This window comes from Rhinopithecus bieti, unplaced genomic scaffold, assembly GCF_001698545.2.
Source record: "Rhinopithecus bieti isolate Rb0 unplaced genomic scaffold, ASM169854v2 scaffold_83527, whole genome shotgun sequence".
NCBI lineage: Eukaryota > Metazoa > Chordata > Mammalia > Primates > Cercopithecidae > Rhinopithecus > Rhinopithecus bieti.
The window spans coordinates 1,411,082-1,421,678 of record NW_016837625.1 but is presented as its reverse complement, the minus strand read 5'-3'; positions in this window follow the sequence as shown (position 1 = coordinate 1,421,678).

Genomic DNA, 10,597 nt, shown 5'->3' with positions numbered 1-10,597 from the left:
AGTTTCCCAACTTCAGACTCTGGCTCTGGGATGGCATCTCTGGATCCACCTGGGAGCAGGGGAAACTGTTTACACAAAAGGAAGGACACAAGCCTGGCTGTCTTCATCACCTGCTGATTGTAGAGCCTTAGGGCCTTGAATGAACATAGGTGATGACCAGGTAGTGGTTACTATAAGCCTTGGGTGATATATGGTGGCTGCAGGTCTGACTCAGCACAGTCCCAGTGGTGGTGGACCACAGAGGTGCTTGTGTCATTCCTCCCCCAGTTCCAGGCAGCTCAGTGCGTGTGCACACACACACACACACACACACACACACACACACAGAGAGAGAGAGAGAGAGAGAGAGAGAGAGACTCCATTTGTTGTTTGGGAGAATGGAAGGAAAGAGAGCAAGAGTCTCTGCCTGGTAATCCAGAGAATTCTTCCAGACCTTATCCAAGACCATCAAGGTGGTGCCTCTACAAATCTATAAGAGCCACAGCATTACTGGGCTTGGGGTGCCCCCTGAGGCATATATGGATACAGTGCTCCCTGAGGGGCACTTATATTACACTTAGACTTAGATCACAACACTCACTTCCCTTTGAATAATTGGAAAGCCTTTCCAAGAAGGACAGGAATAAAAAAGCCCAGACTGTGAAGAGTACAAAAAATGCCTAACTCTCCAATGTCCAGGCACTGATGAACATGCACAGCCATCAAGACCATCCAGGAAAACAGGACCTCACTTAACAAACTAAATAAGGCACCAGTGACCAATCCTGAAGAGACAGAGAAGTATAACCTTTCAGACAGAGAATTCAAAGGGACTGTTTTAAGGAAGCTCAATGAAATTTATGATAACACAGGGAAGGAGTTCAGAATCCTATCAGAAAAGTTTAACATTGAAAATAATTTAAAAGAATAAGGCAGAAATTCTAAAATTGAAAAATGCAATTGACATCCTGAAGAATGTATAAGTGTCTCTTAACAGCAGAATTGATCAAATAGAAGAAAGAATTACTGAGCTTGAAGATAGGCTATTTGAAAATATGCTGTCAGATGAGACAAAAGAAAAAATAAAAAAGAATGAAGCACTCCTACAAGGTATAGAACGTAGCCTCAAATGGGCAAACCGAAGAGTTATTGGCCTTAAAGAACAGGTAGAGAGAGAGATGGGGTGGAAAGTTTATTCAAAGGGATAATAACAGAGAATTTCTCAAACCTAGAGACAAATATCAATATTCAAGCAAAGACGGTTATAGAACACCAAGCAGAATTAACCCGAATAAGACTACCTCAAGACACTTAATAATCAAACTCCCAAAAAGCCAGCAATAAAGAAAGAATCCTATAAGCAGAAAGATAAAAGAAACACATAACATATAATGGAGCTCCAATATGTTTGGCAGCAGACTGTTCAGTAGAAACCTTATAGGCCAAGATAGGATAGTAGCGTGACCTATTTAAAGTGCTGGAAAAGAACCCTTTAGTCCTAGAATAGTATATCCAGCAAAAATATCCTTCAAACATAAAGGAGAATAAAGACTTTCCCAGACATACAAAAGACTTGTCCTACAAAAATGCTAAATGGAGTTCTGCAATCTGAAAGAAAAGGACATTGATGAGCAATAAGAAAGCATCTGAAGGTACAAAACTCACTGGTTATTAGTATATACCAGTATACAGAATATTATAACACTGTAATTGTGGTGGGCAAATTACCCTTATCTTGAGTAGAAGGACTAAAAGACGAACGAATAAAAAATAATAATTACAACAACTTTTCAAGACATAGGCATGCAAATAGAAACAACAAAAAGTTAAAAAGCAGGGGTACAAAGTTAAAGTGTAGAGTTTTTATTAGTTTTCTCTTCGCTTGTTTATTTCTTTATGCAATCAGTATTACATTGTCATCAGTTTCAAATAATAGGTTATATTATTTGCAAGCCTCATGGTGCTCTCAAATAAAAAAAAAATACAATAGATACACAAAAAATAAAAAGCAAAAAATTAACACACACCATCAGAGATAATCACCTTCACTAAAAGGAAGGTAAGAAGAGAGGAAAGTAGAAAGAGAAGACCGCAAAACAACCAGAAAACAAATAACAAAAAGGAAGGAGCAAGTCGTTACTTATCAATAATAACATTGAAGGTAAACGGACTAAATTCTCCAATAAAAAGACCGAGTGACTGAATGAAAAGAAAGAAACAAAACAAAACAAGACCCAACAATTTGTTGACTACAAGAAGCACACTTTGCCTATACAGGCACACATGGACTGAAAATGGAGGAAGGGAAAAAGATATTCCATGCAAATAGAACCAGCAGTAGTAGCTATACTTATATCAGACAAAATAGATTTTAAGACAAAAACTATAAAAAGAGACAAAGAAAGTTATAATCACAACGAGGTCAAATCAGCAAGAGGATATAACAATTGTAAATATATATATACACCCAACACTGAAGCACCCAGATATATAAAGCAAATATTACTAGAATTAAAGGGAGAGAGAGAGAGAGACCCCAATACAATAATAGCTGGAGGCTGGGTATGGTGGCTCATGCCTGTAATCCCAGCATTTTGGGATGCCAAGGTGGGTGGATCTCTTGAGGCCAGAAATTTGAGACCAGCTTGGCCAACATGGCAAAACCCAGGTCTACTAAAAATGCAAAAATTAGCCAAGCATGGTGGTGCGCATCTGTAGTCCCAGCTACTGAGAAGGCTGAGGTATAAGAATGCTTGAACCCGGGAGGCAGAAGTTGCAGTGAGTTGAGATTACGCTACTGCACTCCAGCCTGGGCAACAGAGCAAGACTTCATCTCAAAATAATAATAATAATAATGATAGCTGGAGAGTTCAACTCCTCACTTTCATCATTGGACAGATCATCCATACAGAAAATCAGCAAAGAATCACTGAATTTAATCTGCACTGTAGATCAAATGAAACTAATAGATATTTACAGAACATTTCATTTAATGGCTCTAGAATATACATTCCTCTCCTCAAAGCATGGATCATTCTGAAGGACAGACAGTATGTTAGGCCACAAAACACATCTTACAGTTTTTTAATTTAAATTATATCAAATGTCTTATCTGACCACAATGGAATAAAACTAGAAATCAGTAACAGGAGGAACTTTGGAAACTATGCAAACACATGGAAATTAAACAATATGTTCCCGAATCACCAGTGGGTTAATGAAGAAATTAAGAAGGAAATTTAAAAATTTCTTGAAACAAATGATAATAGAAACACAACACACCAAAACCAATGGGATGCAATGAAAGCAGTGCTAAGAGGAAAGCTTTTAGTAATAAGCACCTACATCCAAAAGTAGAAAACTTCAAATAAACAACCTAACAGTGCATCTTAAAGAACTAGAAAAGCAAGAGGAAACCAAACTCAATCTTAGTAGAAGAAAAGACATAATAAAATCTAGAACAGAAATAAATAAAATTGAAGTGAAGAATACAAAAGGTCAATGAGACAAAAAAAAAATGGTGTTTTGAAAAGATAAACAAAATTCACAAATCTTTTGTGAGACTAAGAAAAAGAGAGAAGACCCAAATAAGTAAAATCAGAGATGACAAAGGAGACATTAAAGCTGATGCTGCAGAAATTCAAAGGACCATTGAGTTTAGAGGCTACTATGAGCAACTATATGCCAATAAATTGGAAAACGTAGAAGAAATGGGTAAGTTTCTAGACACATGCAACTTATCAAGATGAATAAATACAAAACATAAACAGACCAATAACAAGTAAGGAGATTGAAGTCATAATAAAAAGTCTCCCAGAAAGGCAAAGTCCAGGACCTGATGCTTCATTGCTGAATTTTACCAAATATTTAAAGAATAATTAATACCAATTCTAGTCAAACTATTCTGAAAAATAGAGGAGGTGAGATATTCCCAAACTTAGTATTACCCTGACACCAAAACCAAAGACACATGAAAGAGAGAAAGAAAGAAAAGATAGAAAGAAGGAAGGAAGGAAGGAAGGAAGGAAGGAAGGAAGGAATGAGGAAGGAAGGAAGGAAGGAAGGAAGAAGAAGAAAGAAAGACAAGAAAGAAAGAAAGAAAGAAAGAAAGAAAGAAAGAAAGAAAGAAAGAAAAGAAAAGAAAAAAGCAAGCAAGCACAAGAGAGAGAGAGAAAAGGAAGGAAGGAAGAAAGGAAGGAAGGAAGGAAGGAAGGAAGGAAGGAAGGAAGGAAAGAAAGAAGACAGGAAGGAAAAAGGACCAGGCATGATGGCTCACGCCTGTAATCCCACACTTTGGGAGGCTGAGGCAGGTGGATCACCTGAGGTCAGGAGTTCGAGACCAGCCTGGCTAACATGGCGAAATGCTGTCTCTACTAAAAATACAAAAATTAGCTGGGCATGGTGGTGCACACCTATAATGCTAGTTACTTGGGAGAATCACTTAAAATCGGGAATTGGTCGTGCCACTGGTCTAGCCTGGGTTACAGAGTGAGATTCCGTCTCAAACAAACAAAACCATATGATCATTTCAACTGATGCTGAAAAAGAATTTGATAAAATTCAACATCCCTTCGTTGTAAAAGCCCTCAGAAAAGTGGGTACAGAAAGAATATACCTCAACATAATAAAAGCCATATATGACAGACCCACAGATAGTGTCATATAGAACAGGGAAACATTGAAACCCTTTTCTCTAAGATCTGGAACATGACAAGAATGTCTACTTTAACCATTGTTATTCAGCGTAGTATTGGAAGTTCTAGCTAGAGCAATCCAATGACAACAAAAAAGAAATAAAGGGCATCCAAATTGGAAAGGAAGAAGTCAAATCATCCTTTTTGCAGGTAATATGACCTTATATTTGGAAAAACCTAAAGATACAATCAAAAGACTGTTAGAACTGATAGACCCAGTAAAGTTGCAAGATATAAATCAACATACAAAATCACTAGTGTTTACATATGCTAACAGCAAACAATCTGAAAAGATGTCAAGAAAATCATCCCATTTACAATAGCTACAAATACAATTAACCAAATACATTAAAGATCTCTACAGTGAAAACCGTAAAACATTGGTGAAGAAATTGAAGAGTGTGCACACACACACAAAAGGAAAGATATTCCATGTTCATGAATTGGAAGAATCATATTGTTAAAATGTCCAAACTACCCTAAGTAATCTACAGACTAAATGCAATCCCTTTCAAAATACCAATGGCATTCCTCACAGAAATGGAAAAAATAATCCTAAAATTTATATGGAACCACAGAAGACCCAGAATAGCCAAAGCTATCTTGAATAAAAAGAACAAAACTAGAGGAATCACTTTCCCTGACTTCAAATTATACTACAGAGCTCAGGTAACCAAAACAGCATAGTACTGACATAAACGCAGACACGTAAAAACAGACAGAACAGAATAGAGACTCCAGAAACAAATACATACATCTATATTGAACACATTTTCGTCAAAGATGCCAAGACCATATATTAGGGAAAGGACCATCTCGTCAATCAGCAGTGCTGGGAAAACTGGATATTCATATACAGAAGAATAAAACTAGACTCTTGTCTCTTGTCATATCACAAATCAAATCAAAATTTATTAAATACTTAAATCTAAGACCTCAAACTATGAAACTACTAAAATAAAACATTGGGAAAACTTTCCAGCACATTGGTCTGAGCAAAGATTTCTTGAGTAATACCCCACAAGCACAGGCAAGCAAAGCAAAAATGGACAAATAGGATCAATCACATCAAGTTAAAAAACTTCTTCCCAGCAAAGGAAATAATCAACAAAATGAAGTAACAACCCACAGAATGGGAGAAAATATTTGCAAACTATCCATCTGACAAGGGATTTATAAACAAAATATATAAGAAGCTCAAACAACTCCATAGGAAAAAATCGAATAATCTGATTAAAACATGGGCAAAAGATCTGAATAGACATTTCTCAAAAGAAGGCATACAAATGGCAAACAGGTATATGGAAAAGTGCTGAACATCATTGATCATAAGAAAAATGCAAATCAAAACTGCAAAGAGATATCATCTCGTCCCAGTTAAAATGGCTTACATCCAAAAGACATGCAATAATGAATGCTGGTGAGAATTTGGAGAGAAGGGAACCCTCATATACTGTCGGTGGGAATGAAAATTAGCACAGTCACTATGGTAAACAGTATAGAGCTTCCTCAAAAAATCAAAAATTGAACCACTATATGATCCAGCAACCCCACTGCAAGATATATACCCAAGAGGAGGGAAATCAATATATCAAAGAGATATCTGCACTTCCATGTTTATTGCAGCACTATTCACAACAGCCAAGACTTGGAGTCAACCTAAGTATCCATCAATAAATTGATGGATAAAGAAAACGTGGTGGCCAGGCACGGTGGCTCATACCTGTAATTCCAGCACTTTGGGAGGCTGAGGATGGTGGATCACGAGGTCAGGAGTTCGAGACCAGCCTGGCCAAGGTGGGGAAACCCCGTTTCTACTAAAAATATAAAAATAAGCCAGGCGCAGTGGCGGGCGCCTGTAACCAGCTACCTGGGAGGCTGAGGCAGGAGAACTGCTTGAACCCGGGAGGTGGAGGTTGCAGTAAGCTGAGATGGTGCCACTGCACTCTAGCCTGGGTGACAGAGCAAGACTCCGTCTCAAAAAAAAAAAAAAAAAATTTGGTACATATACACATTGGAGTACTATTCAGCCATAAAATGGCCATGTCATTTGCAATGACATGGATGAACTGGAGGTCATTATGTTAAGTAAAACAAGGCAGCCATGTTTTGGAGATAGAAAGTAGTATGCTGGTCACCAGAGGTTGGGGAGGGTAGTCTGAGGGGAGGAGAGTAGGGATGGTTAATGGATACAAAAATATAGATAGAATGAATAAGATCTAGTATTTGATAGCACAATAGGGTGATTACCATCAACAATAATTTAATTGTACATTTAAAAATAATTAAAAGTATAATTGGATTATTTGTAACTCAAAGGAAGGGTACATGCTTCAGTTGATGGATACCTCATTTACCCTGATGTGATTATTATGTATTGTATGCCTGTATCAGAATATCTCAAGTACCCCATAAATACATACACCTACCATGTGCCTGCAAAAATTAAAAATTAAAAAATCAATGAGAATTAGGAGGCAAAACCTGACTAAATCTGAAAGAAAATGGAAGCAAATTAATCTAAGGGCATTTTTTATGGTTACTATAACCATACTGAAGAAGAAGGACAAAGAAGAAAGAACAAATTCAAGTAACTTATGAACAGTTTTTAATTATATAATCCTTGTTCTGGACCAGAGTGGGATGTGGGGAGGGGAGGTAGAAGGGGGAAAAGTACGAACAAATCCTGAACTTTTTTTAGTAGGTTAGTTTTTAGTAGTGTTACACAAGAAACGATTTTGAAACTCTTTTAGATTAATATAGAACTGAGCAAATGAGTACATGTGTCGATGTGTTTGGAGTTAGGATTATCGCTGTGAAAGAAGGAACATACAAATATGGAATGGGGTAAGGCAAGGAAGAATGCTGTAGGGATGGGGTAGAATTTGAGGTATCGATGTGAACTCATCATTCCTAAAACATGTATGTAGGTGTATGCGCATGTATATATGTATGTGTTTATATTTGTATGTATGTTATGTGTATATCTACATATATAGATTTTCTCCCTCTGTGGAAAATGTTAGAAGCAAAGTTAATCTTGATCTTTAATAACATTTTCCACTAAAAGGCATCAGAGTTCCTTGGAGAAGTGGCTGACTCCACTACCCTGTGGCAGGGTAGGTATAAAATAAACCTGGAACTTTTGTTATGCCAGACAGTGAGAAAATGCTTTTCTAAAGATGGGGGCTTATTATGAAGATACAGGAGAAAGCTTGAGAGGGCTCTGCCTAGTCAAATCTAGAACCATTTGAGCATAAAATAATTAAGAACATGAATGAATTTTAAACTCCTGGGGGAGAAATTCACGAGCTGAGGAATTCATGAGCCCATACTCATAATAGGTAAATTAATTAATAGAGGAGGTGAGCGGGTACTCACTTACTGTAGAATGCCAAGGACCACTCGGTAATTGTGGAGAGAGTGTTGGAGCTGAACAATCATCATTTGCAGCCATCATAGTAAAGATTGGTTTGGACAAGAATCATTAGTGGATGCTAAATCTAGGAGAAATTTTAGATGAGGAGCAGACCACGTGTTAACTGTAAGAGAGGAAAAAAAAAATCATGTAAATCTACACGAAAGAAATTGGGCAACACCTTGACTGAGTGATCAAAATTTATGTCACCTATGGGAGACAGATGAAAATTGTGTATCCCAAGATAGGACACCCTGATACCACCTCTGCTGTATTCCAGCTGAGAATGCATAACTTCAAACTAATAAAAAGAAGCATCAGACAAGCACTAAACAAGGAACATTAGAGTTTAAAAAAAGATGGCAGGGAGGACTTGTATTCCTTGGCTCGTGGTCCCCTTTGCATCTTCAAAGACAGCACTCACATTACTCTCACCTCTGTTTCCATCCTCACGTCTCCTTCTTGCCCTCTGACTCTCCTGTCTCTTTCTCATAAGGCTCCTCGTGATTGCACCGGGCCCACCTGGATAATCCAGGATAATTAATCTTCCTTTCTCAAAATCCCAAACTTTGTCACATCTGTAAAGTCCTCTTTGCCATATAAGGTAATATATTCACAGGTTCTGGGGATTAGGACATGAACATTTTTGGGGGGCCATTATTCTGCCTACCATTGGACTATAATTCAAAAATGTCAATATCATGAAAGACAAAGAAAGCCTAGAGAGCATGAGAGGCTACAGAAATATGACAACTAAACGCAATATCTGATTTTGATTAGATCTTTTTCTGGAGCAGGGGAAACACTATAAAGAATATGCATTATTATATCAATTGACATAATTGGAACATGGATGGTATGATTAGATAAATGTATCTATATAAATTTATGAAGTTGATACATGTACTGAAGTTGTGTAAGAGCATATCTTTATTCTTAGGAAGTGTACACTGGCGTATTTAGGAATTAAGAGCCGTGATGTATGTAACTTACTCTCAAATGGTTCCAAAAAAAATTATGTGTACACGTACACACAAAGGAAGAGTAAGAGAACAAATGATGAAGTAAACGAACACGAGTTTAAAAATCAGTTTTATCTATAGAACAAAAAAGTGTATCTGGGAAAGTAAAAGGTGTGTGTTGTGCTATTTTTATTTTTGAAACTTTTGGTGAGTTTGAAATTGTTTACAAATAAAAAGGTGGTTTTTTTTTGTTTTTTGTTTTTTTAATTGTGTATTCAAACTTCTACATAGCCCTAAACTTTGGACAACATCCCTGATGTGATAGATGGTCACCCCGTATTGGGCATCCAGTCTAGAGATGTGGACGCCTCTAAGGAAAGGGTACTCAGTATCTTATTAGGCAGCCTGTTCTATCGCTGATTAATTTTAGGAGTTTGAAATTTCTCTACGGGTTAAAAAAATGAAATCCATTGGTTGGTGACTTTTACCCTTGATTCTCACCCTGGCTTCTGGTGAAATACAGAATACGTTTTCTTTCTTTTCAAATATTTGAGAAGAGCTATATCTTCGTAATAATTTATTTCGCAGGCTAAAAGTTTCTTGTCAGTGGATTCTTCTGAGTCTGTCTATAAACCTCCTCACCAGGATGCACTTTCATTTGTCAGCACTGCTCTTAGAACACGGTATCCATGAGAACACAACACTCCAGCTGTGTTCACGCCAGTGAGGACAGCAGTGGGCCCATCCATTTAGTTTGATTTGTTCCTTCCTCTGCTTCCAACCACACTCTTCCTAGGTCACCACAACGGCCTCCACAGGGTAAAGCCATATTAATGTTATACATTGATTTTATGACAAAATCAATGCATTGTGGTTTTAGTGCAGCCCAGATGAGTCCCCGAGGATCAGCGTTACCACAGCTACCTAGTAAAAGGAAACCCTGGAATGAGCCTCATTACTGTTGTAATGTAATGTGCTCTAAGCAATTGCCCTTCCACCTTTCCCCTTCCCAAACAGCCAGGGCAAGAAGCCCGAGTTCTTGGCTGTAGCTGATAAACAGTGTGATGAGAACAGTTTGTTTAATTCTTGTTAATGAGTTGGCTGCAGTAAATTCCCAGCAACTAAGGATTGAGGACCTCAGAGGCAGGGCTATAGCATCCTTCAATGGGAAGTTTTAGGGCTGCTCTGTCCAGCTTCTAAAGTGTGAGGAAAAGATGTGTGGGAGACTGACCAAGGGTCACAGCTCATGTCTGATAGCAATACAGACAGCTCTGGAACTTGGGTCCTAGTGTGTTACTTAGCTGTTGGTGCAAGACAACAGAATAGGCAGATGGGAATTTGGGAGCCGGCTTCTGTGGCGTGTACTTTAATGGCTGTAGATAGTTTCTGGATTGGTCAGGGTCTCCTTTACACAGTCCAGTGGGGGAGAAGTCAATGCCAATTGTCCTACAAGCATTATGTGCTAGAGGATTCTCTCCCCATTGCATTAATTCTTTAGCAGTGAGCCGGGTAAGATAGTAGGGCCTGCATGACACCCCCCCCCA